Source organism: Anomaloglossus baeobatrachus, unplaced genomic scaffold, assembly GCF_048569485.1.
Source record: "Anomaloglossus baeobatrachus isolate aAnoBae1 unplaced genomic scaffold, aAnoBae1.hap1 Scaffold_2776, whole genome shotgun sequence".
NCBI lineage: Eukaryota > Metazoa > Chordata > Amphibia > Anura > Aromobatidae > Anomaloglossus > Anomaloglossus baeobatrachus.
Genome location: NW_027442262.1, coordinates 121,047 through 146,419, shown reverse-complemented (window position 1 = coordinate 146,419; position 25,373 = coordinate 121,047). Strand labels below are relative to the sequence as shown.

The 25,373-nt window shown below is 45.4% G+C and overlaps 15 non-coding genes across 15 annotated transcripts; all 15 read right to left on the bottom strand.

The window, feature by feature from the left end:
- Nucleotides 1-1,162: 1,162 nt before the first annotated feature.
- LOC142265754 (U2 spliceosomal RNA) lies at nt 1,163-1,353 on the bottom strand. Its single transcript, XR_012731993.1, has one exon. It is a non-coding gene; the product is annotated as a U2 spliceosomal RNA (small nuclear RNA).
- A 1,387-nt stretch (nt 1,354-2,740) lies between these two features.
- LOC142265753 (U2 spliceosomal RNA) lies at nt 2,741-2,931 on the bottom strand. Its single transcript, XR_012731992.1, has one exon. It is a non-coding gene; the product is annotated as a U2 spliceosomal RNA (small nuclear RNA).
- Nucleotides 2,932-4,318: 1,387 nt separating this feature from the next.
- LOC142265752 (U2 spliceosomal RNA) lies at nt 4,319-4,509 on the bottom strand. The gene has a single exon (XR_012731991.1). It is a non-coding gene; the product is annotated as a U2 spliceosomal RNA (small nuclear RNA).
- A 1,387-nt stretch (nt 4,510-5,896) lies between these two features.
- On the bottom strand, nt 5,897-6,087 carry LOC142265751 (U2 spliceosomal RNA). The gene has a single exon (XR_012731990.1). It is a non-coding gene; the product is annotated as a U2 spliceosomal RNA (small nuclear RNA).
- Nucleotides 6,088-7,474: 1,387 nt separating this feature from the next.
- LOC142265750 (U2 spliceosomal RNA) lies at nt 7,475-7,665 on the bottom strand. Its single transcript, XR_012731989.1, has one exon. It is a non-coding gene; the product is annotated as a U2 spliceosomal RNA (small nuclear RNA).
- Nucleotides 7,666-9,052: 1,387 nt separating this feature from the next.
- Nucleotides 9,053-9,243, bottom strand: LOC142265739 (U2 spliceosomal RNA). The gene has a single exon (XR_012731979.1). It is a non-coding gene; the product is annotated as a U2 spliceosomal RNA (small nuclear RNA).
- A 1,387-nt stretch (nt 9,244-10,630) lies between these two features.
- LOC142265749 (U2 spliceosomal RNA) lies at nt 10,631-10,821 on the bottom strand. Its single transcript, XR_012731988.1, has one exon. It is a non-coding gene; the product is annotated as a U2 spliceosomal RNA (small nuclear RNA).
- A 1,387-nt stretch (nt 10,822-12,208) lies between these two features.
- Nucleotides 12,209-12,399, bottom strand: LOC142265748 (U2 spliceosomal RNA). Its single transcript, XR_012731987.1, has one exon. It is a non-coding gene; the product is annotated as a U2 spliceosomal RNA (small nuclear RNA).
- A 1,387-nt stretch (nt 12,400-13,786) lies between these two features.
- Nucleotides 13,787-13,977, bottom strand: LOC142265746 (U2 spliceosomal RNA). Its single transcript, XR_012731986.1, has one exon. It is a non-coding gene; the product is annotated as a U2 spliceosomal RNA (small nuclear RNA).
- Nucleotides 13,978-15,364: 1,387 nt separating this feature from the next.
- On the bottom strand, nt 15,365-15,555 carry LOC142265744 (U2 spliceosomal RNA). The gene has a single exon (XR_012731984.1). It is a non-coding gene; the product is annotated as a U2 spliceosomal RNA (small nuclear RNA).
- A 1,387-nt stretch (nt 15,556-16,942) lies between these two features.
- LOC142265743 (U2 spliceosomal RNA) lies at nt 16,943-17,133 on the bottom strand. The gene has a single exon (XR_012731983.1). It is a non-coding gene; the product is annotated as a U2 spliceosomal RNA (small nuclear RNA).
- Nucleotides 17,134-18,520: 1,387 nt separating this feature from the next.
- On the bottom strand, nt 18,521-18,711 carry LOC142265742 (U2 spliceosomal RNA). The gene has a single exon (XR_012731982.1). It is a non-coding gene; the product is annotated as a U2 spliceosomal RNA (small nuclear RNA).
- A 1,387-nt stretch (nt 18,712-20,098) lies between these two features.
- On the bottom strand, nt 20,099-20,289 carry LOC142265741 (U2 spliceosomal RNA). Its single transcript, XR_012731981.1, has one exon. It is a non-coding gene; the product is annotated as a U2 spliceosomal RNA (small nuclear RNA).
- Nucleotides 20,290-21,676: 1,387 nt separating this feature from the next.
- On the bottom strand, nt 21,677-21,867 carry LOC142265740 (U2 spliceosomal RNA). The gene has a single exon (XR_012731980.1). It is a non-coding gene; the product is annotated as a U2 spliceosomal RNA (small nuclear RNA).
- A 1,387-nt stretch (nt 21,868-23,254) lies between these two features.
- LOC142265776 (U2 spliceosomal RNA) lies at nt 23,255-23,440 on the bottom strand. The gene has a single exon (XR_012732011.1). It is a non-coding gene; the product is annotated as a U2 spliceosomal RNA (small nuclear RNA).
- Between the last annotated feature and the right edge of the window lie 1,933 nt (nt 23,441-25,373).

Genomic DNA, 25,373 nt, shown 5'->3' with positions numbered 1-25,373 from the left:
ACTCCCCTCCCCCTTGCAGTCTTTCCAATTCACGATACAAAAAGACGGACAGGACAGGTTGCCTGACTTTCCGTCACTGCCACCCTTTGCCATCCTTACCCGTAGAAAGCCCTTTCATCATCCCCAAACCCTAATCTTTTCCCTTTCCTTCCCAGCCCCCAAACCCTGCCCTCTGTACCTTTCTCACCACCCGCTTCCCTTCTCCTGTCATCCCCCTACCACCCGGGAAAAAAAGAGATTGCCCCCTCCTTCCACTAGCCCACCCTCCCACCCAAAGAACAACTTCTTCTGCGCAGCTTGTTTTCTAGGCAGCAGCGCTATTGTGATGTCATCGGGGGGCATTGTGACAAGCCGCCAGTGTTCCGTCTCTTCATGTTGTGCACAGTTCAAACGGAAAATACATCAACAGGCAGACTACAGAAAAGCTTACTATCAAAGGTTAGAGGGGGGCTTTCTCAGAGGGCTTTTTACAGTTTTTCTATTCCCAATTAGCCGTTTAAGTGTACTTATTGAAAGTAGTAATTCTTTCATAGGCCGCCCTTTCTTAGTATTTGACGTTCCTTATATTGCGGTATGAGGCTTCGCAGTAGGTTGCAAACATTCATCACCCATGACTGTCCCCAATTGAGCTCAGAAGCTCAATGTCTATCATGACCTCTCTTTTAGAATGTCCAAGAGCAAGCAAACTATTCCTCCAGGAGAGGGCGCCAACAGACTACTAAAGAGATCATCATTACTCAAAGAAAACCCCAAAAACCAATGCATGATAGGAATAAACAGGTAACTTTCTTTGGAGTGGAAGCGGAGAGATCGCACCAGATGCCAATTCTAGATCTTATCACACCTGTGGTCACTGCAGCAGCAGGTGAATCCACTTTGTCCAAAAGGGATCTATTCCATTCAATTGCAAATGATCTAGATAAGACAGAGAACTGCAGCACGGGGACATAGCCGAGTTGGTCAGGTTGAGTGGTGATGAGTTTGCTATTTGGATGAATAAAGAAAGTCAAAAGTGTGAAAGATAAAAAACAAAAGGAGGAAGTGTGAAAAGTGAATGGGCCAAATTGAGGTGCATATGAAGACGTATGCTTTCTTCCAATTCATTAAATCGGGCTAATATGAATCAGGTGAATTGAGTTCTGCTTTTGGAAACTGGGTTAAGAAGGGGTGCACCGTTCCTGGAGGTACTGCAATACCAGGTCAATGCGTGGAGTGGACAGAGCAAGCTCTTTTTCCATCTCCCTGTTCTAAAAATCCATTTAATATATGGTCCCCAGATAGGGGACGTATCAGATATTAAACTGATAAGAACAGATACTACACTTGATCTTAGCCAAAAGGCCGAGAAGCGATAACCAGAATTGGTTTGGGCCTCGAGTGGCACCCTGGCCTATGCCGGACACATCTTAGGGAGAGAGAGCGAGAGGGAGACAAACCCACGCCTACACAAGACATTTTGTCACCCAAGCCAACCCTTGAAAAGGCTGCTTTGCAGAGCAAAAACAAGAAGAATGGTGCGTTTTGCAGCCGCCGCCCACTGCAATGAATCTGAATAACTCCTCCTTTAGGGCGCAAGCAACTCCCCTCCCCCTTGCAGTCTTTCCAATTCACGATACAAAAAGACGGACAGGACAGGTTGCCTGACTTTCCGTCACTGCCACCCTTTGCCATCCTTACCCGTAGAAAGCCCTTTCATCATCCCCAAACCCTAATCTTTTCCCTTTCCTTCCCAGCCCCCAAACCCTGCCCTCTGTACCTTTCTCACCACCCGCTTCCCTTCTCCTGTCATCCCCCTACCACCCGGGAAAAAAAGAGATTGCCCCCTCCTTCCACTAGCCCACCCTCCCACCCAAAGAACAACTTCTTCTGCGCAGCTTGTTTTCTAGGCAGCAGCGCTATTGTGATGTCATCGGGGGGCATTGTGACAAGCCGCCAGTGTTCCGTCTCTTCATGTTGTGCACAGTTCAAACGGAAAATACATCAACAGGCAGACTACAGAAAAGCTTACTATCAAAGGTTAGAGGGGGGCTTTCTCAGAGGGCTTTTTACAGTTTTTCTATTCCCAATTAGCCGTTTAAGTGTACTTATTGAAAGTAGTAATTCTTTCATAGGCCGCCCTTTCTTAGTATTTGACGTTCCTTATATTGCGGTATGAGGCTTCGCAGTAGGTTGCAAACATTCATCACCCATGACTGTCCCCAATTGAGCTCAGAAGCTCAATGTCTATCATGACCTCTCTTTTAGAATGTCCAAGAGCAAGCAAACTATTCCTCCAGGAGAGGGCGCCAACAGACTACTAAAGAGATCATCATTACTCAAAGAAAACCCCAAAAACCAATGCATGATAGGAATAAACAGGTAACTTTCTTTGGAGTGGAAGCGGAGAGATCGCACCAGATGCCAATTCTAGATCTTATCACACCTGTGGTCACTGCAGCAGCAGGTGAATCCACTTTGTCCAAAAGGGATCTATTCCATTCAATTGCAAATGATCTAGATAAGACAGAGAACTGCAGCACGGGGACATAGCCGAGTTGGTCAGGTTGAGTGGTGATGAGTTTGCTATTTGGATGAATAAAGAAAGTCAAAAGTGTGAAAGATAAAAAACAAAAGGAGGAAGTGTGAAAAGTGAATGGGCCAAATTGAGGTGCATATGAAGACGTATGCTTTCTTCCAATTCATTAAATCGGGCTAATATGAATCAGGTGAATTGAGTTCTGCTTTTGGAAACTGGGTTAAGAAGGGGTGCACCGTTCCTGGAGGTACTGCAATACCAGGTCAATGCGTGGAGTGGACAGAGCAAGCTCTTTTTCCATCTCCCTGTTCTAAAAATCCATTTAATATATGGTCCCCAGATAGGGGACGTATCAGATATTAAACTGATAAGAACAGATACTACACTTGATCTTAGCCAAAAGGCCGAGAAGCGATAACCAGAATTGGTTTGGGCCTCGAGTGGCACCCTGGCCTATGCCGGACACATCTTAGGGAGAGAGAGCGAGAGGGAGACAAACCCACGCCTACACAAGACATTTTGTCACCCAAGCCAACCCTTGAAAAGGCTGCTTTGCAGAGCAAAAACAAGAAGAATGGTGCGTTTTGCAGCCGCCGCCCACTGCAATGAATCTGAATAACTCCTCCTTTAGGGCGCAAGCAACTCCCCTCCCCCTTGCAGTCTTTCCAATTCACGATACAAAAAGACGGACAGGACAGGTTGCCTGACTTTCCGTCACTGCCACCCTTTGCCATCCTTACCCGTAGAAAGCCCTTTCATCATCCCCAAACCCTAATCTTTTCCCTTTCCTTCCCAGCCCCCAAACCCTGCCCTCTGTACCTTTCTCACCACCCGCTTCCCTTCTCCTGTCATCCCCCTACCACCCGGGAAAAAAAGAGATTGCCCCCTCCTTCCACTAGCCCACCCTCCCACCCAAAGAACAACTTCTTCTGCGCAGCTTGTTTTCTAGGCAGCAGCGCTATTGTGATGTCATCGGGGGGCATTGTGACAAGCCGCCAGTGTTCCGTCTCTTCATGTTGTGCACAGTTCAAACGGAAAATACATCAACAGGCAGACTACAGAAAAGCTTACTATCAAAGGTTAGAGGGGGGCTTTCTCAGAGGGCTTTTTACAGTTTTTCTATTCCCAATTAGCCGTTTAAGTGTACTTATTGAAAGTAGTAATTCTTTCATAGGCCGCCCTTTCTTAGTATTTGACGTTCCTTATATTGCGGTATGAGGCTTCGCAGTAGGTTGCAAACATTCATCACCCATGACTGTCCCCAATTGAGCTCAGAAGCTCAATGTCTATCATGACCTCTCTTTTAGAATGTCCAAGAGCAAGCAAACTATTCCTCCAGGAGAGGGCGCCAACAGACTACTAAAGAGATCATCATTACTCAAAGAAAACCCCAAAAACCAATGCATGATAGGAATAAACAGGTAACTTTCTTTGGAGTGGAAGCGGAGAGATCGCACCAGATGCCAATTCTAGATCTTATCACACCTGTGGTCACTGCAGCAGCAGGTGAATCCACTTTGTCCAAAAGGGATCTATTCCATTCAATTGCAAATGATCTAGATAAGACAGAGAACTGCAGCACGGGGACATAGCCGAGTTGGTCAGGTTGAGTGGTGATGAGTTTGCTATTTGGATGAATAAAGAAAGTCAAAAGTGTGAAAGATAAAAAACAAAAGGAGGAAGTGTGAAAAGTGAATGGGCCAAATTGAGGTGCATATGAAGACGTATGCTTTCTTCCAATTCATTAAATCGGGCTAATATGAATCAGGTGAATTGAGTTCTGCTTTTGGAAACTGGGTTAAGAAGGGGTGCACCGTTCCTGGAGGTACTGCAATACCAGGTCAATGCGTGGAGTGGACAGAGCAAGCTCTTTTTCCATCTCCCTGTTCTAAAAATCCATTTAATATATGGTCCCCAGATAGGGGACGTATCAGATATTAAACTGATAAGAACAGATACTACACTTGATCTTAGCCAAAAGGCCGAGAAGCGATAACCAGAATTGGTTTGGGCCTCGAGTGGCACCCTGGCCTATGCCGGACACATCTTAGGGAGAGAGAGCGAGAGGGAGACAAACCCACGCCTACACAAGACATTTTGTCACCCAAGCCAACCCTTGAAAAGGCTGCTTTGCAGAGCAAAAACAAGAAGAATGGTGCGTTTTGCAGCCGCCGCCCACTGCAATGAATCTGAATAACTCCTCCTTTAGGGCGCAAGCAACTCCCCTCCCCCTTGCAGTCTTTCCAATTCACGATACAAAAAGACGGACAGGACAGGTTGCCTGACTTTCCGTCACTGCCACCCTTTGCCATCCTTACCCGTAGAAAGCCCTTTCATCATCCCCAAACCCTAATCTTTTCCCTTTCCTTCCCAGCCCCCAAACCCTGCCCTCTGTACCTTTCTCACCACCCGCTTCCCTTCTCCTGTCATCCCCCTACCACCCGGGAAAAAAAGAGATTGCCCCCTCCTTCCACTAGCCCACCCTCCCACCCAAAGAACAACTTCTTCTGCGCAGCTTGTTTTCTAGGCAGCAGCGCTATTGTGATGTCATCGGGGGGCATTGTGACAAGCCGCCAGTGTTCCGTCTCTTCATGTTGTGCACAGTTCAAACGGAAAATACATCAACAGGCAGACTACAGAAAAGCTTACTATCAAAGGTTAGAGGGGGGCTTTCTCAGAGGGCTTTTTACAGTTTTTCTATTCCCAATTAGCCGTTTAAGTGTACTTATTGAAAGTAGTAATTCTTTCATAGGCCGCCCTTTCTTAGTATTTGACGTTCCTTATATTGCGGTATGAGGCTTCGCAGTAGGTTGCAAACATTCATCACCCATGACTGTCCCCAATTGAGCTCAGAAGCTCAATGTCTATCATGACCTCTCTTTTAGAATGTCCAAGAGCAAGCAAACTATTCCTCCAGGAGAGGGCGCCAACAGACTACTAAAGAGATCATCATTACTCAAAGAAAACCCCAAAAACCAATGCATGATAGGAATAAACAGGTAACTTTCTTTGGAGTGGAAGCGGAGAGATCGCACCAGATGCCAATTCTAGATCTTATCACACCTGTGGTCACTGCAGCAGCAGGTGAATCCACTTTGTCCAAAAGGGATCTATTCCATTCAATTGCAAATGATCTAGATAAGACAGAGAACTGCAGCACGGGGACATAGCCGAGTTGGTCAGGTTGAGTGGTGATGAGTTTGCTATTTGGATGAATAAAGAAAGTCAAAAGTGTGAAAGATAAAAAACAAAAGGAGGAAGTGTGAAAAGTGAATGGGCCAAATTGAGGTGCATATGAAGACGTATGCTTTCTTCCAATTCATTAAATCGGGCTAATATGAATCAGGTGAATTGAGTTCTGCTTTTGGAAACTGGGTTAAGAAGGGGTGCACCGTTCCTGGAGGTACTGCAATACCAGGTCAATGCGTGGAGTGGACAGAGCAAGCTCTTTTTCCATCTCCCTGTTCTAAAAATCCATTTAATATATGGTCCCCAGATAGGGGACGTATCAGATATTAAACTGATAAGAACAGATACTACACTTGATCTTAGCCAAAAGGCCGAGAAGCGATAACCAGAATTGGTTTGGGCCTCGAGTGGCACCCTGGCCTATGCCGGACACATCTTAGGGAGAGAGAGCGAGAGGGAGACAAACCCACGCCTACACAAGACATTTTGTCACCCAAGCCAACCCTTGAAAAGGCTGCTTTGCAGAGCAAAAACAAGAAGAATGGTGCGTTTTGCAGCCGCCGCCCACTGCAATGAATCTGAATAACTCCTCCTTTAGGGCGCAAGCAACTCCCCTCCCCCTTGCAGTCTTTCCAATTCACGATACAAAAAGACGGACAGGACAGGTTGCCTGACTTTCCGTCACTGCCACCCTTTGCCATCCTTACCCGTAGAAAGCCCTTTCATCATCCCCAAACCCTAATCTTTTCCCTTTCCTTCCCAGCCCCCAAACCCTGCCCTCTGTACCTTTCTCACCACCCGCTTCCCTTCTCCTGTCATCCCCCTACCACCCGGGAAAAAAAGAGATTGCCCCCTCCTTCCACTAGCCCACCCTCCCACCCAAAGAACAACTTCTTCTGCGCAGCTTGTTTTCTAGGCAGCAGCGCTATTGTGATGTCATCGGGGGGCATTGTGACAAGCCGCCAGTGTTCCGTCTCTTCATGTTGTGCACAGTTCAAACGGAAAATACATCAACAGGCAGACTACAGAAAAGCTTACTATCAAAGGTTAGAGGGGGGCTTTCTCAGAGGGCTTTTTACAGTTTTTCTATTCCCAATTAGCCGTTTAAGTGTACTTATTGAAAGTAGTAATTCTTTCATAGGCCGCCCTTTCTTAGTATTTGACGTTCCTTATATTGCGGTATGAGGCTTCGCAGTAGGTTGCAAACATTCATCACCCATGACTGTCCCCAATTGAGCTCAGAAGCTCAATGTCTATCATGACCTCTCTTTTAGAATGTCCAAGAGCAAGCAAACTATTCCTCCAGGAGAGGGCGCCAACAGACTACTAAAGAGATCATCATTACTCAAAGAAAACCCCAAAAACCAATGCATGATAGGAATAAACAGGTAACTTTCTTTGGAGTGGAAGCGGAGAGATCGCACCAGATGCCAATTCTAGATCTTATCACACCTGTGGTCACTGCAGCAGCAGGTGAATCCACTTTGTCCAAAAGGGATCTATTCCATTCAATTGCAAATGATCTAGATAAGACAGAGAACTGCAGCACGGGGACATAGCCGAGTTGGTCAGGTTGAGTGGTGATGAGTTTGCTATTTGGATGAATAAAGAAAGTCAAAAGTGTGAAAGATAAAAAACAAAAGGAGGAAGTGTGAAAAGTGAATGGGCCAAATTGAGGTGCATATGAAGACGTATGCTTTCTTCCAATTCATTAAATCGGGCTAATATGAATCAGGTGAATTGAGTTCTGCTTTTGGAAACTGGGTTAAGAAGGGGTGCACCGTTCCTGGAGGTACTGCAATACCAGGTCAATGCGTGGAGTGGACAGAGCAAGCTCTTTTTCCATCTCCCTGTTCTAAAAATCCATTTAATATATGGTCCCCAGATAGGGGACGTATCAGATATTAAACTGATAAGAACAGATACTACACTTGATCTTAGCCAAAAGGCCGAGAAGCGATAACCAGAATTGGTTTGGGCCTCGAGTGGCACCCTGGCCTATGCCGGACACATCTTAGGGAGAGAGAGCGAGAGGGAGACAAACCCACGCCTACACAAGACATTTTGTCACCCAAGCCAACCCTTGAAAAGGCTGCTTTGCAGAGCAAAAACAAGAAGAATGGTGCGTTTTGCAGCCGCCGCCCACTGCAATGAATCTGAATAACTCCTCCTTTAGGGCGCAAGCAACTCCCCTCCCCCTTGCAGTCTTTCCAATTCACGATACAAAAAGACGGACAGGACAGGTTGCCTGACTTTCCGTCACTGCCACCCTTTGCCATCCTTACCCGTAGAAAGCCCTTTCATCATCCCCAAACCCTAATCTTTTCCCTTTCCTTCCCAGCCCCCAAACCCTGCCCTCTGTACCTTTCTCACCACCCGCTTCCCTTCTCCTGTCATCCCCCTACCACCCGGGAAAAAAAGAGATTGCCCCCTCCTTCCACTAGCCCACCCTCCCACCCAAAGAACAACTTCTTCTGCGCAGCTTGTTTTCTAGGCAGCAGCGCTATTGTGATGTCATCGGGGGGCATTGTGACAAGCCGCCAGTGTTCCGTCTCTTCATGTTGTGCACAGTTCAAACGGAAAATACATCAACAGGCAGACTACAGAAAAGCTTACTATCAAAGGTTAGAGGGGGGCTTTCTCAGAGGGCTTTTTACAGTTTTTCTATTCCCAATTAGCCGTTTAAGTGTACTTATTGAAAGTAGTAATTCTTTCATAGGCCGCCCTTTCTTAGTATTTGACGTTCCTTATATTGCGGTATGAGGCTTCGCAGTAGGTTGCAAACATTCATCACCCATGACTGTCCCCAATTGAGCTCAGAAGCTCAATGTCTATCATGACCTCTCTTTTAGAATGTCCAAGAGCAAGCAAACTATTCCTCCAGGAGAGGGCGCCAACAGACTACTAAAGAGATCATCATTACTCAAAGAAAACCCCAAAAACCAATGCATGATAGGAATAAACAGGTAACTTTCTTTGGAGTGGAAGCGGAGAGATCGCACCAGATGCCAATTCTAGATCTTATCACACCTGTGGTCACTGCAGCAGCAGGTGAATCCACTTTGTCCAAAAGGGATCTATTCCATTCAATTGCAAATGATCTAGATAAGACAGAGAACTGCAGCACGGGGACATAGCCGAGTTGGTCAGGTTGAGTGGTGATGAGTTTGCTATTTGGATGAATAAAGAAAGTCAAAAGTGTGAAAGATAAAAAACAAAAGGAGGAAGTGTGAAAAGTGAATGGGCCAAATTGAGGTGCATATGAAGACGTATGCTTTCTTCCAATTCATTAAATCGGGCTAATATGAATCAGGTGAATTGAGTTCTGCTTTTGGAAACTGGGTTAAGAAGGGGTGCACCGTTCCTGGAGGTACTGCAATACCAGGTCAATGCGTGGAGTGGACAGAGCAAGCTCTTTTTCCATCTCCCTGTTCTAAAAATCAATTTAATATATGGTCCCCAGATAGGGGACGTATCAGATATTAAACTGATAAGAACAGATACTACACTTGATCTTAGCCAAAAGGCCGAGAAGCGATAACCAGAATTGGTTTGGGCCTCGAGTGGCACCCTGGCCTATGCCGGACACATCTTAGGGAGAGAGAGCGAGAGGGAGACAAACCCACGCCTACACAAGACATTTTGTCACCCAAGCCAACCCTTGAAAAGGCTGCTTTGCAGAGCAAAAACAAGAAGAATGGTGCGTTTTGCAGCCGCCGCCCACTGCAATGAATCTGAATAACTCCTCCTTTAGGGCGCAAGCAACTCCCCTCCCCCTTGCAGTCTTTCCAATTCACGATACAAAAAGACGGACAGGACAGGTTGCCTGACTTTCCGTCACTGCCACCCTTTGCCATCCTTACCCGTTGAAAGCCCTTTCATCATCCCCAAACCCTAATCTTTTCCCTTTCCTTCCCAGCCCCCAAACCCTGCCCTCTGTACCTTTCTCACCACCCGCTTCCCTTCTCCTGTCATCCCCCTACCACCCGGGAAAAAAAGAGATTGCCCCCTCCTTCCACTAGCCCACCCTCCCACCCAAAGAACAACTTCTTCTGCGCAGCTTGTTTTCTAGGCAGCAGCGCTATTGTGATGTCATCGGGGGGCATTGTGACAAGCCGCCAGTGTTCCGTCTCTTCATGTTGTGCACAGTTCAAACGGAAAATACATCAACAGGCAGACTACAGAAAAGCTTACTATCAAAGGTTAGAGGGGGGCTTTCTCAGAGGGCTTTTTACAGTTTTTCTATTCCCAATTAGCCGTTTAAGTGTACTTATTGAAAGTAGTAATTCTTTCATAGGCCGCCCTTTCTTAGTATTTGACGTTCCTTATATTGCGGTATGAGGCTTCGCAGTAGGTTGCAAACATTCATCACCCATGACTGTCCCCAATTGAGCTCAGAAGCTCAATGTCTATCATGACCTCTCTTTTAGAATGTCCAAGAGCAAGCAAACTATTCCTCCAGGAGAGGGCGCCAACAGACTACTAAAGAGATCATCATTACTCAAAGAAAACCCCAAAAACCAATGCATGATAGGAATAAACAGGTAACTTTCTTTGGAGTGGAAGCGGAGAGATCGCACCAGATGCCAATTCTAGATCTTATCACACCTGTGGTCACTGCAGCAGCAGGTGAATCCACTTTGTCCAAAAGGGATCTATTCCATTCAATTGCAAATGATCTAGATAAGACAGAGAACTGCAGCACGGGGACATAGCCGAGTTGGTCAGGTTGAGTGGTGATGAGTTTGCTATTTGGATGAATAAAGAAAGTCAAAAGTGTGAAAGATAAAAAACAAAAGGAGGAAGTGTGAAAAGTGAATGGGCCAAATTGAGGTGCATATGAAGACGTATGCTTTCTTCCAATTCATTAAATCGGGCTAATATGAATCAGGTGAATTGAGTTCTGCTTTTGGAAACTGGGTTAAGAAGGGGTGCACCGTTCCTGGAGGTACTGCAATACCAGGTCAATGCGTGGAGTGGACAGAGCAAGCTCTTTTTCCATCTCCCTGTTCTAAAAATCCATTTAATATATGGTCCCCAGATAGGGGACGTATCAGATATTAAACTGATAAGAACAGATACTACACTTGATCTTAGCCAAAAGGCCGAGAAGCGATAACCAGAATTGGTTTGGGCCTCGAGTGGCACCCTGGCCTATGCCGGACACATCTTAGGGAGAGAGAGCGAGAGGGAGACAAACCCACGCCTACACAAGACATTTTGTCACCCAAGCCAACCCTTGAAAAGGCTGCTTTGCAGAGCAAAAACAAGAAGAATGGTGCGTTTTGCAGCCGCCGCCCACTGCAATGAATCTGAATAACTCCTCCTTTAGGGCGCAAGCAACTCCCCTCCCCCTTGCAGTCTTTCCAATTCACGATACAAAAAGACGGACAGGACAGGTTGCCTGACTTTCCGTCACTGCCACCCTTTGCCATCCTTACCCGTAGAAAGCCCTTTCATCATCCCCAAACCCTAATCTTTTCCCTTTCCTTCCCAGCCCCCAAACCCTGCCCTCTGTACCTTTCTCACCACCCGCTTCCCTTCTCCTGTCATCCCCCTACCACCCGGGAAAAAAAGAGATTGCCCCCTCCTTCCACTAGCCCACCCTCCCACCCAAAGAACAACTTCTTCTGCGCAGCTTGTTTTCTAGGCAGCAGCGCTATTGTGATGTCATCGGGGGGCATTGTGACAAGCCGCCAGTGTTCCGTCTCTTCATGTTGTGCACAGTTCAAACGGAAAATACATCAACAGGCAGACTACAGAAAAGCTTACTATCAAAGGTTAGAGGGGGGCTTTCTCAGAGGGCTTTTTACAGTTTTTCTATTCCCAATTAGCCGTTTAAGTGTACTTATTGAAAGTAGTAATTCTTTCATAGGCCGCCCTTTCTTAGTATTTGACGTTCCTTATATTGCGGTATGAGGCTTCGCAGTAGGTTGCAAACATTCATCACCCATGACTGTCCCCAATTGAGCTCAGAAGCTCAATGTCTATCATGACCTCTCTTTTAGAATGTCCAAGAGCAAGCAAACTATTCCTCCAGGAGAGGGCGCCAACAGACTACTAAAGAGATCATCATTACTCAAAGAAAACCCCAAAAACCAATGCATGATAGGAATAAACAGGTAACTTTCTTTGGAGTGGAAGCGGAGAGATCGCACCAGATGCCAATTCTAGATCTTATCACACCTGTGGTCACTGCAGCAGCAGGTGAATCCACTTTGTCCAAAAGGGATCTATTCCATTCAATTGCAAATGATCTAGATAAGACAGAGAACTGCAGCACGGGGACATAGCCGAGTTGGTCAGGTTGAGTGGTGATGAGTTTGCTATTTGGATGAATAAAGAAAGTCAAAAGTGTGAAAGATAAAAAACAAAAGGAGGAAGTGTGAAAAGTGAATGGGCCAAATTGAGGTGCATATGAAGACGTATGCTTTCTTCCAATTCATTAAATCGGGCTAATATGAATCAGGTGAATTGAGTTCTGCTTTTGGAAACTGGGTTAAGAAGGGGTGCACCGTTCCTGGAGGTACTGCAATACCAGGTCAATGCGTGGAGTGGACAGAGCAAGCTCTTTTTCCATCTCCCTGTTCTAAAAATCCATTTAATATATGGTCCCCAGATAGGGGACGTATCAGATATTAAACTGATAAGAACAGATACTACACTTGATCTTAGCCAAAAGGCCGAGAAGCGATAACCAGAATTGGTTTGGGCCTCGAGTGGCACCCTGGCCTATGCCGGACACATCTTAGGGAGAGAGAGCGAGAGGGAGACAAACCCACGCCTACACAAGACATTTTGTCACCCAAGCCAACCCTTGAAAAGGCTGCTTTGCAGAGCAAAAACAAGAAGAATGGTGCGTTTTGCAGCCGCCGCCCACTGCAATGAATCTGAATAACTCCTCCTTTAGGGCGCAAGCAACTCCCCTCCCCCTTGCAGTCTTTCCAATTCACGATACAAAAAGACGGACAGGACAGGTTGCCTGACTTTCCGTCACTGCCACCCTTTGCCATCCTTACCCGTAGAAAGCCCTTTCATCATCCCCAAACCCTAATCTTTTCCCTTTCCTTCCCAGCCCCCAAACCCTGCCCTCTGTACCTTTCTCACCACCCGCTTCCCTTCTCCTGTCATCCCCCTACCACCCGGGAAAAAAAGAGATTGCCCCCTCCTTCCACTAGCCCACCCTCCCACCCAAAGAACAACTTCTTCTGCGCAGCTTGTTTTCTAGGCAGCAGCGCTATTGTGATGTCATCGGGGGGCATTGTGACAAGCCGCCAGTGTTCCGTCTCTTCATGTTGTGCACAGTTCAAACGGAAAATACATCAACAGGCAGACTACAGAAAAGCTTACTATCAAAGGTTAGAGGGGGGCTTTCTCAGAGGGCTTTTTACAGTTTTTCTATTCCCAATTAGCCGTTTAAGTGTACTTATTGAAAGTAGTAATTCTTTCATAGGCCGCCCTTTCTTAGTATTTGACGTTCCTTATATTGCGGTATGAGGCTTCGCAGTAGGTTGCAAACATTCATCACCCATGACTGTCCCCAATTGAGCTCAGAAGCTCAATGTCTATCATGACCTCTCTTTTAGAATGTCCAAGAGCAAGCAAACTATTCCTCCAGGAGAGGGCGCCAACAGACTACTAAAGAGATCATCATTACTCAAAGAAAACCCCAAAAACCAATGCATGATAGGAATAAACAGGTAACTTTCTTTGGAGTGGAAGCGGAGAGATCGCACCAGATGCCAATTCTAGATCTTATCACACCTGTGGTCACTGCAGCAGCAGGTGAATCCACTTTGTCCAAAAGGGATCTATTCCATTCAATTGCAAATGATCTAGATAAGACAGAGAACTGCAGCACGGGGACATAGCCGAGTTGGTCAGGTTGAGTGGTGATGAGTTTGCTATTTGGATGAATAAAGAAAGTCAAAAGTGTGAAAGATAAAAAACAAAAGGAGGAAGTGTGAAAAGTGAATGGGCCAAATTGAGGTGCATATGAAGACGTATGCTTTCTTCCAATTCATTAAATCGGGCTAATATGAATCAGGTGAATTGAGTTCTGCTTTTGGAAACTGGGTTAAGAAGGGGTGCACCGTTCCTGGAGGTACTGCAATACCAGGTCAATGCGTGGAGTGGACAGAGCAAGCTCTTTTTCCATCTCCCTGTTCTAAAAATCCATTTAATATATGGTCCCCAGATAGGGGACGTATCAGATATTAAACTGATAAGAACAGATACTACACTTGATCTTAGCCAAAAGGCCGAGAAGCGATAACCAGAATTGGTTTGGGCCTCGAGTGGCACCCTGGCCTATGCCGGACACATCTTAGGGAGAGAGAGCGAGAGGGAGACAAACCCACGCCTACACAAGACATTTTGTCACCCAAGCCAACCCTTGAAAAGGCTGCTTTGCAGAGCAAAAACAAGAAGAATGGTGCGTTTTGCAGCCGCCGCCCACTGCAATGAATCTGAATAACTCCTCCTTTAGGGCGCAAGCAACTCCCCTCCCCCTTGCAGTCTTTCCAATTCACGATACAAAAAGACGGACAGGACAGGTTGCCTGACTTTCCGTCACTGCCACCCTTTGCCATCCTTACCCGTAGAAAGCCCTTTCATCATCCCCAAACCCTAATCTTTTCCCTTTCCTTCCCAGCCCCCAAACCCTGCCCTCTGTACCTTTCTCACCACCCGCTTCCCTTCTCCTGTCATCCCCCTACCACCCGGGAAAAAAAGAGATTGCCCCCTCCTTCCACTAGCCCACCCTCCCACCCAAAGAACAACTTCTTCTGCGCAGCTTGTTTTCTAGGCAGCAGCGCTATTGTGATGTCATCGGGGGGCATTGTGACAAGCCGCCAGTGTTCCGTCTCTTCATGTTGTGCACAGTTCAAACGGAAAATACATCAACAGGCAGACTACAGAAAAGCTTACTATCAAAGGTTAGAGGGGGGCTTTCTCAGAGGGCTTTTTACAGTTTTTCTATTCCCAATTAGCCGTTTAAGTGTACTTATTGAAAGTAGTAATTCTTTCATAGGCCGCCCTTTCTTAGTATTTGACGTTCCTTATATTGCGGTATGAGGCTTCGCAGTAGGTTGCAAACATTCATCACCCATGACTGTCCCCAATTGAGCTCAGAAGCTCAATGTCTATCATGACCTCTCTTTTAGAATGTCCAAGAGCAAGCAAACTATTCCTCCAGGAGAGGGCGCCAACAGACTACTAAAGAGATCATCATTACTCAAAGAAAACCCCAAAAACCAATGCATGATAGGAATAAACAGGTAACTTTCTTTGGAGTGGAAGCGGAGAGATCGCACCAGATGCCAATTCTAGATCTTATCACACCTGTGGTCACTGCAGCAGCAGGTGAATCCACTTTGTCCAAAAGGGATCTATTCCATTCAATTGCAAATGATCTAGATAAGACAGAGAACTGCAGCACGGGGACATAGCCGAGTTGGTCAGGTTGAGTGGTGATGAGTTTGCTATTTGGATGAATAAAGAAAGTCAAAAGTGTGAAAGATAAAAAACAAAAGGAGGAAGTGTGAAAAGTGAATGGGCCAAATTGAGGTGCATATGAAGACGTATGCTTTCTTCCAATTCATTAAATCGGGCTAATATGAATCAGGTGAATTGAGTTCTGCTTTTGGAAACTGGGTTAAGAAGGGGTGCACCGTTCCTGGAGGTACTGCAATACCAGGTCAATGCGTGGAGTGGACAGAGCAAGCTCTTTTTCCATCTCCCTGTTCTAAAAATCCATTTAATATATGGTCCCCAGATAGGGGACGTATCAGATATTAAACTGATAAGAACAGATACTACACTTGATCTTAGCCAAAAGGCCGAGAAGCGATAACCAGAATTGGTTTGGGCCTCGAGTGGCACCCTGGCCTATGCCGGACACATCTTAGGGAGAGAGAGCGAGAGGGAGACAAACCCACGCCTACACAAGACATTTTGTCACCCAAGCCAACCCTTGAAAAGGCTGCTTTGCAGAGCAAAAACAAGAAGAATGGTGCGTTTTGCAGCCGCCGCCCACTGCAATGAATCTGAATAACTCCTCCTTTAGGGCGCAAGCAACTCCCCTCCCCCTTGCAGTCTTTCCAATTCACGATACAAAAAGACGGACAGGACAGGTTGCCTGACTTTCCGTCACTGCCACCCTTTGCCATCCTTACCCGTAGAAAGCCCTTTCATCATCCCCAAACCCTAATCTTTTCCCTTTCCTTCCCAGCCCCCAAACCCTGCCCTCTGTACCTTTCTCACCACCCGCTTCCCTTCTCCTGTCATCCCCCTACCACCCGGGAAAAAAAGAGATTGCCCCCTCCTTCCACTAGCCCACCCTCCCACCCAAAGAACAACTTCTTCTGCGCAGCTTGTTTTCTAGGCAGCAGCGCTATTGTGATGTCATCGGGGGGCATTGTGACAAGCCGCCAGTGTTCCGTCTCTTCATGTTGTGCACAGTTCAAACGGAAAATACATCAACAGGCAGACTACAGAAAAGCTTACTATCAAAGGTTAGAGGGGGGCTTTCTCAGAGGGCTTTTTACAGTTTTTCTATTCCCAATTAGCCGTTTAAGTGTACTTATTGAAAGTAGTAATTCTTTCATAGGCCGCCCTTTCTTAGTATTTGACGTTCCTTATATTGCGGTATGAGGCTTCGCAGTAGGTTGCAAACATTCATCACCCATGACTGTCCCCAATTGAGCTCAGAAGCTCAATGTCTATCATGACCTCTCTTTTAGAATGTCCAAGAGCAAGCAAACTATTCCTCCAGGAGAGGGCGCCAACAGACTACTAAAGAGATCATCATTACTCAAAGAAAACCCCAAAAACCAATGCATGATAGGAATAAACAGGTAACTTTCTTTGGAGTGGAAGCGGAGAGATCGCACCAGATGCCAATTCTAGATCTTATCACACCTGTGGTCACTGCAGCAGCAGGTGAATCCACTTTGTCCAAAAGGGATCTATTCCATTCAATTGCAAATGATCTAGATAAGACAGAGAACTGCAGCACGGGGACATAGCCGAGTTGGTCAGGTTGAGTGGTGATGAGTTTGCTATTTGGATGAATAAAGAAAGTCAAAAGTGTGAAAGATAAAAAACAAAAGGAGGAAGTGTGAAAAGTGAATGGGCCAAATTGAGGTGCATATGAAGACGTATGCTTTCTTCCAATTCATTAAATCGGGCTAATATGAATCAGGTGAATTGAGTTCTGCTTTTGGAAACTGGGTTAAGAAGGGGTGCACCGTTCCTGGAGGTACTGCAATACCAGGTCAATGCGTGGAGTGGACAGAGCAAGCTCTTTTTCCATCTCCCTGTTCTAAAAATCCATTTAATATATGGTCCCCAGATAGGGGACGTATCAGATATTAAACTGATAAGAACAGATACTACACTTGATCTTAGCCAAAAGGCCGAGAAGCGATAACCAGAATTGGTTTGGGCCTCGAGTGGCACCCTGGCCTATGCCGGACACATCTTAGGGAGAGAGAGCGAGAGGGAGACAAACCCACGCCTACACAAGACATTTTGTCACCCAAGCCAACCCTTGAAAAGGCTGCTTTGCAGAGCAAAAACAAGAAGAATGGTGCGTTTTGCAGCCGCCGCCCACTGCAATGAATCTGAATAACTCCTCCTTTAGGGCGCAAGCAACTCCCCTCCCCCTTGCAGTCTTTCCAATTCACGATACAAAAAGACGGACAGGACAGGTTGCCTGACTTTCCGTCACTGCCACCCTTTGCCATCCTTACCCGTAGAAAGCCCTTTCATCATCCCCAAACCCTAATCTTTTCCCTTTCCTTCCCAGCCCCCAAACCCTGCCCTCTGTACCTTTCTCACCACCCGCTTCCCTTCTCCTGTCATCCCCCTACCACCCGGGAAAAAAAGAGATTGCCCCCTCCTTCCACTAGCCCACCCTCCCACCCAAAGAACAACTTCTTCTGCGCAGCTTGTTTTCTAGGCAGCAGCGCTATTGTGATGTCATCGGGGGGCATTGTGACAAGCCGCCAGTGTTCCGTCTCTTCATGTTGTGCACAGTTCAAACGGAAAATACATCAACAGGCAGACTACAGAAAAGCTTACTATCAAAGGTTAGAGGGGGGCTTTCTCAGAGGGCTTTTTACAGTTTTTCTATTCCCAATTAGCCGTTTAAGTGTACTTATTGAAAGTAGTAATTCTTTCATAGGCCGCCCTTTCTTAGTATTTGACGTTCCTTATATTGCGGTATGAGGCTTCGCAGTAGGTTGCAAACATTCATCACCCATGACTGTCCCCAATTGAGCTCAGAAGCTCAATGTCTATCATGACCTCTCTTTTAGAATGTCCAAGAGCAAGCAAACTATTCCTCCAGGAGAGGGCGCCAACAGACTACTAAAGAGATCATCATTACTCAAAGAAAACCCCAAAAACCAATGCATGATAGGAATAAACAGGTAACTTTCTTTGGAGTGGAAGCGGAGAGATCGCACCAGATGCCAATTCTAGATCTTATCACACCTGTGGTCACTGCAGCAGCAGGTGAATCCACTTTGTCCAAAAGGGATCTATTCCATTCAATTGCAAATGATCTAGATAAGACAGAGAACTGCAGCACGGGGACATAGCCGAGTTGGTCAGGTTGAGTGGTGATGAGTTTGCTATTTGGATGAATAAAGAAAGTCAAAAGTGTGAAAGATAAAAAACAAAAGGAGGAAGTGTGAAAAGTGAATGGGCCAAATTGAGGTGCATATGAAGACGTATGCTTTCTTCCAATTCATTAAATCGGGCTAATATGAATCAGGTGAATTGAGTTCTGCTTTTGGAAACTGGGTTAAGAAGGGGTGCACCGTTCCTGGAGGTACTGCAATACCAGGTCAATGCGTGGAGTGGACAGAGCAAGCTCTTTTTCCATCTCCCTGTTCTAAAAATCCATTTAATATATGGTCCCCAGATAGGGGACGTATCAGATATTAAACTGATAAGAACAGATACTACACTTGATCTTAGCCAAAAGGCCGAGAAGCGATAACCAGAATTGGTTTGGGCCTCGAGTGGCACCCTGGCCTATGCCGGACACATCTTAGGGAGAGAGAGCGAGAGGGAGACAAACCCACGCCTACACAAGACATTTTGTCACCCAAGCCAACCCTTGAAAAGGCTGCTTTGCAGAGCAAAAACAAGAAGAATGGTGCGTTTTGCAGCCGCCGCCCACTGCAATGAATCTGAATAACTCCTCCTTTAGGGCGCAAGCAACTCCCCTCCCCCTTGCAGTCTTTCCAATTCACGATACAAAAAGACGGACAGGACAGGTTGCCTGACTTTCCGTCACTGCCACCCTTTGCCATCCTTACCCGTAGAAAGCCCTTTCATCATCCCCAAACCCTAATCTTTTCCCTTTCCTTCCCAGCCCCCAAACCCTGCCCTCTGTACCTTTCTCACCACCCGCTTCCCTTCTCCTGTCATCCCCCTACCACCCGGGAAAAAAAGAGATTGCCCCCTCCTTCCACTAGCCCACCCTCCCACCCAAAGAACAACTTCTTCTGCGCAGCTTGTTTTCTAGGCAGCAGCGCTATTGTGATGTCATCGGGGGGCATTGTGACAAGCCGCCAGTGTTCCGTCTCTTCATGTTGTGCACAGTTCAAACGGAAAATACATCAACAGGCAGACTACAGAAAAGCTTACTATCAAAGGTTAGAGGGGGGCTTTCTCAGAGGGCTTTTTACAGTTTTTCTATTCCCAATTAGCCGTTTAAGTGTACTTATTGAAAGTAGTAATTCTTTCATAGGCCGCCCTTTCTTAGTATTTGACGTTCCTTATATTGCGGTATGAGGCTTCGCAGTAGGTTGCAAACATTCATCACCCATGACTGTCCCCAATTGAGCTCAGAAGCTCAATGTCTATCATGACCTCTCTTTTAGAATGTCCAAGAGCAAGCAAACTATTCCTCCAGGAGAGGGCGCCAACAGACTACTAAAGAGATCATCATTACTCAAAGAAAACCCCAAAAACCAATGCATGATAGGAATAAACAGGTAACTTTCTTTGGAGTGGAAGCGGAGAGATCGCACCAGATGCCAATTCTAGATCTTATCACACCTGTGGTCACTGCAGCAGCAGGTGAATCCACTTTGTCCAAAAGGGATCTATTCCATTCAATTGCAAATGATCTAGATAAGACAGAGAACTGCAGCACGGGGACATAGCCGAGTTGGTCAGGTTGAGTGGTGATGAGTTTGCTATTTGGATGAATAAAGAAAGTCAAAAGTGTGAAAGATAAAAAACAAAAGGAGGAAGTGTGAAAAGTGAATGGGCCAAATTGAGGTGCATATGAAGACGTATGCTTTCTTCCAATTCATTAAATCGGGCTAATATGAATCAGGTGAATTGAGTTCTGCTTTTGGAAACTGGGTTAAGAAGGGGTGCACCGTTCCTGGAGGTACTGCAATACCAGGTCAATGCGTGGAGTGGACAGAGCAAGCTCTTTTTCCATCTCCCTGTTCTAAAAATCCATTTAATATATGGTCCCCAGATAGGGGACGTATCAGATATTAAACTGATAAGAACAGATACTACACTTGATCTTAGCCAAAAGGCCGAGAAGCGATAACCAGAATTGGTTTGGGCCTCGAGTGGCACCCTGGCCTATGCCGGACACATCTTAGGGAGAGAGAGCGAGAGGGAGACAAACCCACGCCTACACAAGACATTTTGTCACCCAAGCCAACCCTTGAAAAGGCTGCTTTGCAGAGCAAAAACAAGAAGAATGGTGCGTTTTGCAGCCGCCGCCCACTGCAATGAATCTGAATAACTCCTCCTTTAGGGCGCAAGCAACTCCCCTCCCCCTTGCAGTCTTTCCAATTCACGATACAAAAAGACGGACAGGACAGGTTGCCTGACTTTCCGTCACTGCCACCCTTTGCCATCCTTACCCGTAGAAAGCCCTTTCATCATCCCCAAACCCTAATCTTTTCCCTTTCCTTCCCAGCCCCCAAACCCTGCCCTCTGTACCTTTCTCACCACCCGCTTCCCTTCTCCTGTCATCCCCCTACCACCCGGGAAAAAAAGAGATTGCCCCCTCCTTCCACTAGCCCACCCTCCCACCCAAAGAACAACTTCTTCTGCGCAGCTTGTTTTCTAGGCAGCAGCGCTATTGTGATGTCATCGGGGGGCATTGTGACAAGCCGCCAGTGTTCCGTCTCTTCATGTTGTGCACAGTTCAAACGGAAAATACATCAACAGGCAGACTACAGAAAAGCTTACTATCAAAGGTTAGAGGGGGGCTTTCTCAGAGGGCTTTTTACAGTTTTTCTATTCCCAATTAGCCGTTTAAGTGTACTTATTGAAAGTAGTAATTCTTTCATAGGCCGCCCTTTCTTAGTATTTGACGTTCCTTATATTGCGGTATGAGGCTTCGCAGTAGGTTGCAAACATTCATCACCCATGACTGTCCCCAATTGAGCTCAGAAGCTCAATGTCTATCATGACCTCTCTTTTAGAATGTCCAAGAGCAAGCAAACTATTCCTCCAGGAGAGGGCGCCAACAGACTACTAAAGAGATCATCATTACTCAAAGAAAACCCCAAAAACCAATGCATGATAGGAATAAACAGGTAACTTTCTTTGGAGTGGAAGCGGAGAGATCGCACCAGATGCCAATTCTAGATCTTATCACACCTGTGGTCACTGCAGCAGCAGGTGAATCCACTTTGTCCAAAAGGGATCTATTCCATTCAATTGCAAATGATCTAGATAAGACAGAGAACTGCAGCACGGGGACATAGCCGAGTTGGTCAGGTTGAGTGGTGATGAGTTTGCTATTTGGATGAATAAAGAAAGTCAAAAGTGTGAAAGATAAAAAACAAAAGGAGGAAGTGTGAAAAGTGAATGGGCCAAATTGAGGTGCATATGAAGACGTATGCTTTCTTCCAATTCATTAAATCGGGCTAATATGAATCAGGTGAATTGAGTTCTGCTTTTGGAAACTGGGTTAAGAAGGGGTGCACCGTTCCTGGAGGTACTGCAATACCAGGTCAATGCGTGGAGTGGACAGAGCAAGCTCTTTTTCCATCTCCCTGTTCTAAAAATCCATTTAATATATGGTCCCCAGATAGGGGACGTATCAGATATTAAACTGATAAGAACAGATACTACACTTGATCTTAGCCAAAAGGCCGAGAAGCGATAACCAGAATTGGTTTGGGCCTCGAGTGGCACCCTGGCCTATGCCGGACACATCTTAGGGAGAGAGAGCGAGAGGGAGACAAACCCACGCCTACACAAGACATTTTGTCACCCAAGCCAACCCTTGAAAAGGCTGCTTTGCAGAGCAAAAACAAGAAGAATGGTGCGTTTTGCAGCCGCCGCCCACTGCAATGAATCTGAATAACTCCTCCTTTAGGGCGCAAGCAACTCCCCTCCCCCTTGCAGTCTTTCCAATTCACGATACAAAAAGACGGACAGGACAGGTTGCCTGACTTTCCGTCACTGCCACCCTTTGCCATCCTTACCCGTAGAAAGCCCTTTCATCATCCCCAAACCCTAATCTTTTCCCTTTCCTTCCCAGCCCCCAAACCCTGCCCTCTGTACCTTTCTCACCACCCGCTTCCCTTCTCCTGTCATCCCCCTACCACCCGGGAAAAAAAGAGATTGCCCCCTCCTTCCACTAGCCCACCCTCCCACCCAAAGAACAACTTCTTCTGCGCAGCTTGTTTTCTAGGCAGCAGCGCTATTGTGATGTCATCGGGGGGCATTGTGACAAGCCGCCAGTGTTCCGTCTCTTCATGTTGTGCACAGTTCAAACGGAAAATACATCAACAGGCAGACTACAGAAAAGCTTACTATCAAAGGTTAGAGGGGGGCTTTCTCAGAGGGCTTTTTACAGTTTTTCTATTCCCAATTAGCCGTTTAAGTGTACTTATTGAAAGTAGTAATTCTTTCATAGGCCGCCCTTTCTTAGTATTTGACGTTCCTTATATTGCGGTATGAGGCTTCGCAGTAGGTTGCAAACATTCATCACCCATGACTGTCCCCAATTGAGCTCAGAAGCTCAATGTCTATCATGACCTCTCTTTTAGAATGTCCAAGAGCAAGCAAACTATTCCTCCAGGAGAGGGCGCCAACAGACTACTAAAGAGATCATCATTACTCAAAGAAAACCCCAAAAACCAATGCATGATAGGAATAAACAGGTAACTTTCTTTGGAGTGGAAGCGGAGAGATCGCACCAGATGCCAATTCTAGATCTTATCACACCTGTGGTCACTGCAGCAGCAGGTGAATCCACTTTGTCCAAAAGGGATCTATTCCATTCAATTGCAAATGATCTAGATAAGACAGAGAACTGCAGCACGGGGACATAGCCGAGTTGGTCAGGTTGAGTGGTGATGAGTTTGCTATTTGGATGAATAAAGAAAGTCAAAAGTGTGAAAGATAAAAAACAAAAGGAGGAAGTGTGAAAAGTGAATGGGCCAAATTGAGGTGCATATGAAGACGTATGCTTTCTTCCAATTCATTAAATCGGGCTAATATGAATCAGGTGAATTGAGTTCTGCTTTTGGAAACTGGGTTAAGAAGGGGTGCACCGTTCCTGGAGGTACTGCAATACCAGGTCAATGCGTGGAGTGGACAGAGCAAGCTCTTTTTCCATCTCCCTGTTCTAAAAATCCATTTAATATATGGTCCCCAGATAGGGGACGTATCAGATATTAAACTGATAAGAACAGATTTTTTTTTTAACTTGGAAGTACCTAAAACAAGGTACACCCGTTTATTATTGGATATAAAAGTACATTACATTAAAAACATTCCATTTTACAACATTTTCTGTGATTACATCTGTATCTCAATTACAGAATATCAAAACATCATTTACATTTGTATTGCATATAGTAAGCAGTCTACATATTACAAGTCCTTTACACTACAGGGCTTCACTCCTATAAAGAACACTATCCACAATTCCTTTACACTCAACCTATAAATTATATACAAAAATTGTTCCTTTAAATTGCGGAGTTCCACTCCTTTACAAACCACTGTTTCGATAAAATGACATTCTTCTTCTTGTCCAGAATATAATACAGATACATATCACTAAAAGCCAAATCTATAACATCCTGCACAGATATAACATCATGCTTAAAAAGAAGGATGTTCCTGGCCTTCCACAGAGCTTCCTTGACTGTGCTGATTGTCTTCCATGCGATGATCTTCTTATTGACGGTGGGACATTCCACATACCCAAATAAAACAGACTCAAAAGTCAGATCTCTGATGTCCGTCATTTTTTGCAATAAAGGAAAAATTCGTGTCCATATTTGTCGTGCAAAAGAACAAGTCCATAAAATATGTAGTACCGTCTCATCTCCGAAGCATCTTTCCCTTGGACATCTGGCAGTAGTCACAAGTCCTCTTCTGTGTTGGAATGCTCTGCATGGAAGACAATCATGCACACAGCTCCAGGCCAGGTCCTTCTGGGAATTAAAAAGGTACGATGCATTAATATTTTGAAATATTTCAACACACTTAATTTCATTAAAATTCCCAATCTGTGTTATTGGCTGTTTATCCTTAAAACACTTTAAAATCTTCTTGCTGTCTTTTATATCCTCTACAATTTTCCCTTTCAAATCATAAGAATTAACAATAGTTTCCAAAATAACATAACTATCTGGCATATTAAAAGCGTACGGGGAACTTAAAACCGTTTGAAACCAACCAAGACGTCTCATAAAATAACCCGTATTAAAACGAATAAAATATGACCAGTAGTTAGATTTTGAAAGGGCATTAAAACACAAAACAAAAAACCTTATATAAACAAAAGCTCTAAAATCTGGAAAATCTTTGCCACCTTTTTCTTTAGGTTTAATTACCACTTCTCTTTTTAATTTCTCCATCTTAGAATTCCAAAAAAAAGTAAAACACGCTTTGATGATCTGGTTAAAAATTCGTGTGGGAGGAGGGAAGACAAGGCTCAAATACAACAACAGAGGAAGAATGACCATTTTTATAATCAGAACCTTCCCCTCCATCGTCAGCTTTCGTAGCCTCCACATACACAGCTTTTGATTCACCTTTTGTGCAATGACCTCCCAACTTTCTTTCCCTTTATTTGTCTCATTAAAAATCACCCCTAAAATCTTCACAGACTCACATTCAGGTACTGGAATATCATTTAGTGTCATATTCCCCACATTTAGAATACCACTTTTGTTTAAATTAACCTTAAAACCAGACCCACAACAAAAATATTCTACCTGTTTCAACGCTTTCCTAATAGACAGAGCATCTTTACAAATTACCACCACATCATCCATGTAACCCGTTACCTTAGCTTCCAAACCACCTCCCCCCGGCAACGGGATACCACGGATCTGTTTATCTCTCCTTAAAGCACAAAGTAACGGTTCAAGGGCACACACAAATAATAAAGGGGACAATGGGCAACCTTGTTTAACCCCAGAGTTTAAAACCACCTCCTTCGTTTTAAAACCATTAACTAAAATTTTACTTGTACAATTGTGATAAAATGCTTTAAGAGACAATAAAAATCCTTCAGGTATTCCCATGCGTGATAAAACCTTAAATAGGAACTGATGTGACACTCTGTCAAAGGCTTTCTCGAAGTCTAAGGACAGGACCGCCAACTGACTCCCCCTTGACTTTGTGTCATCAATCACATCTTTGA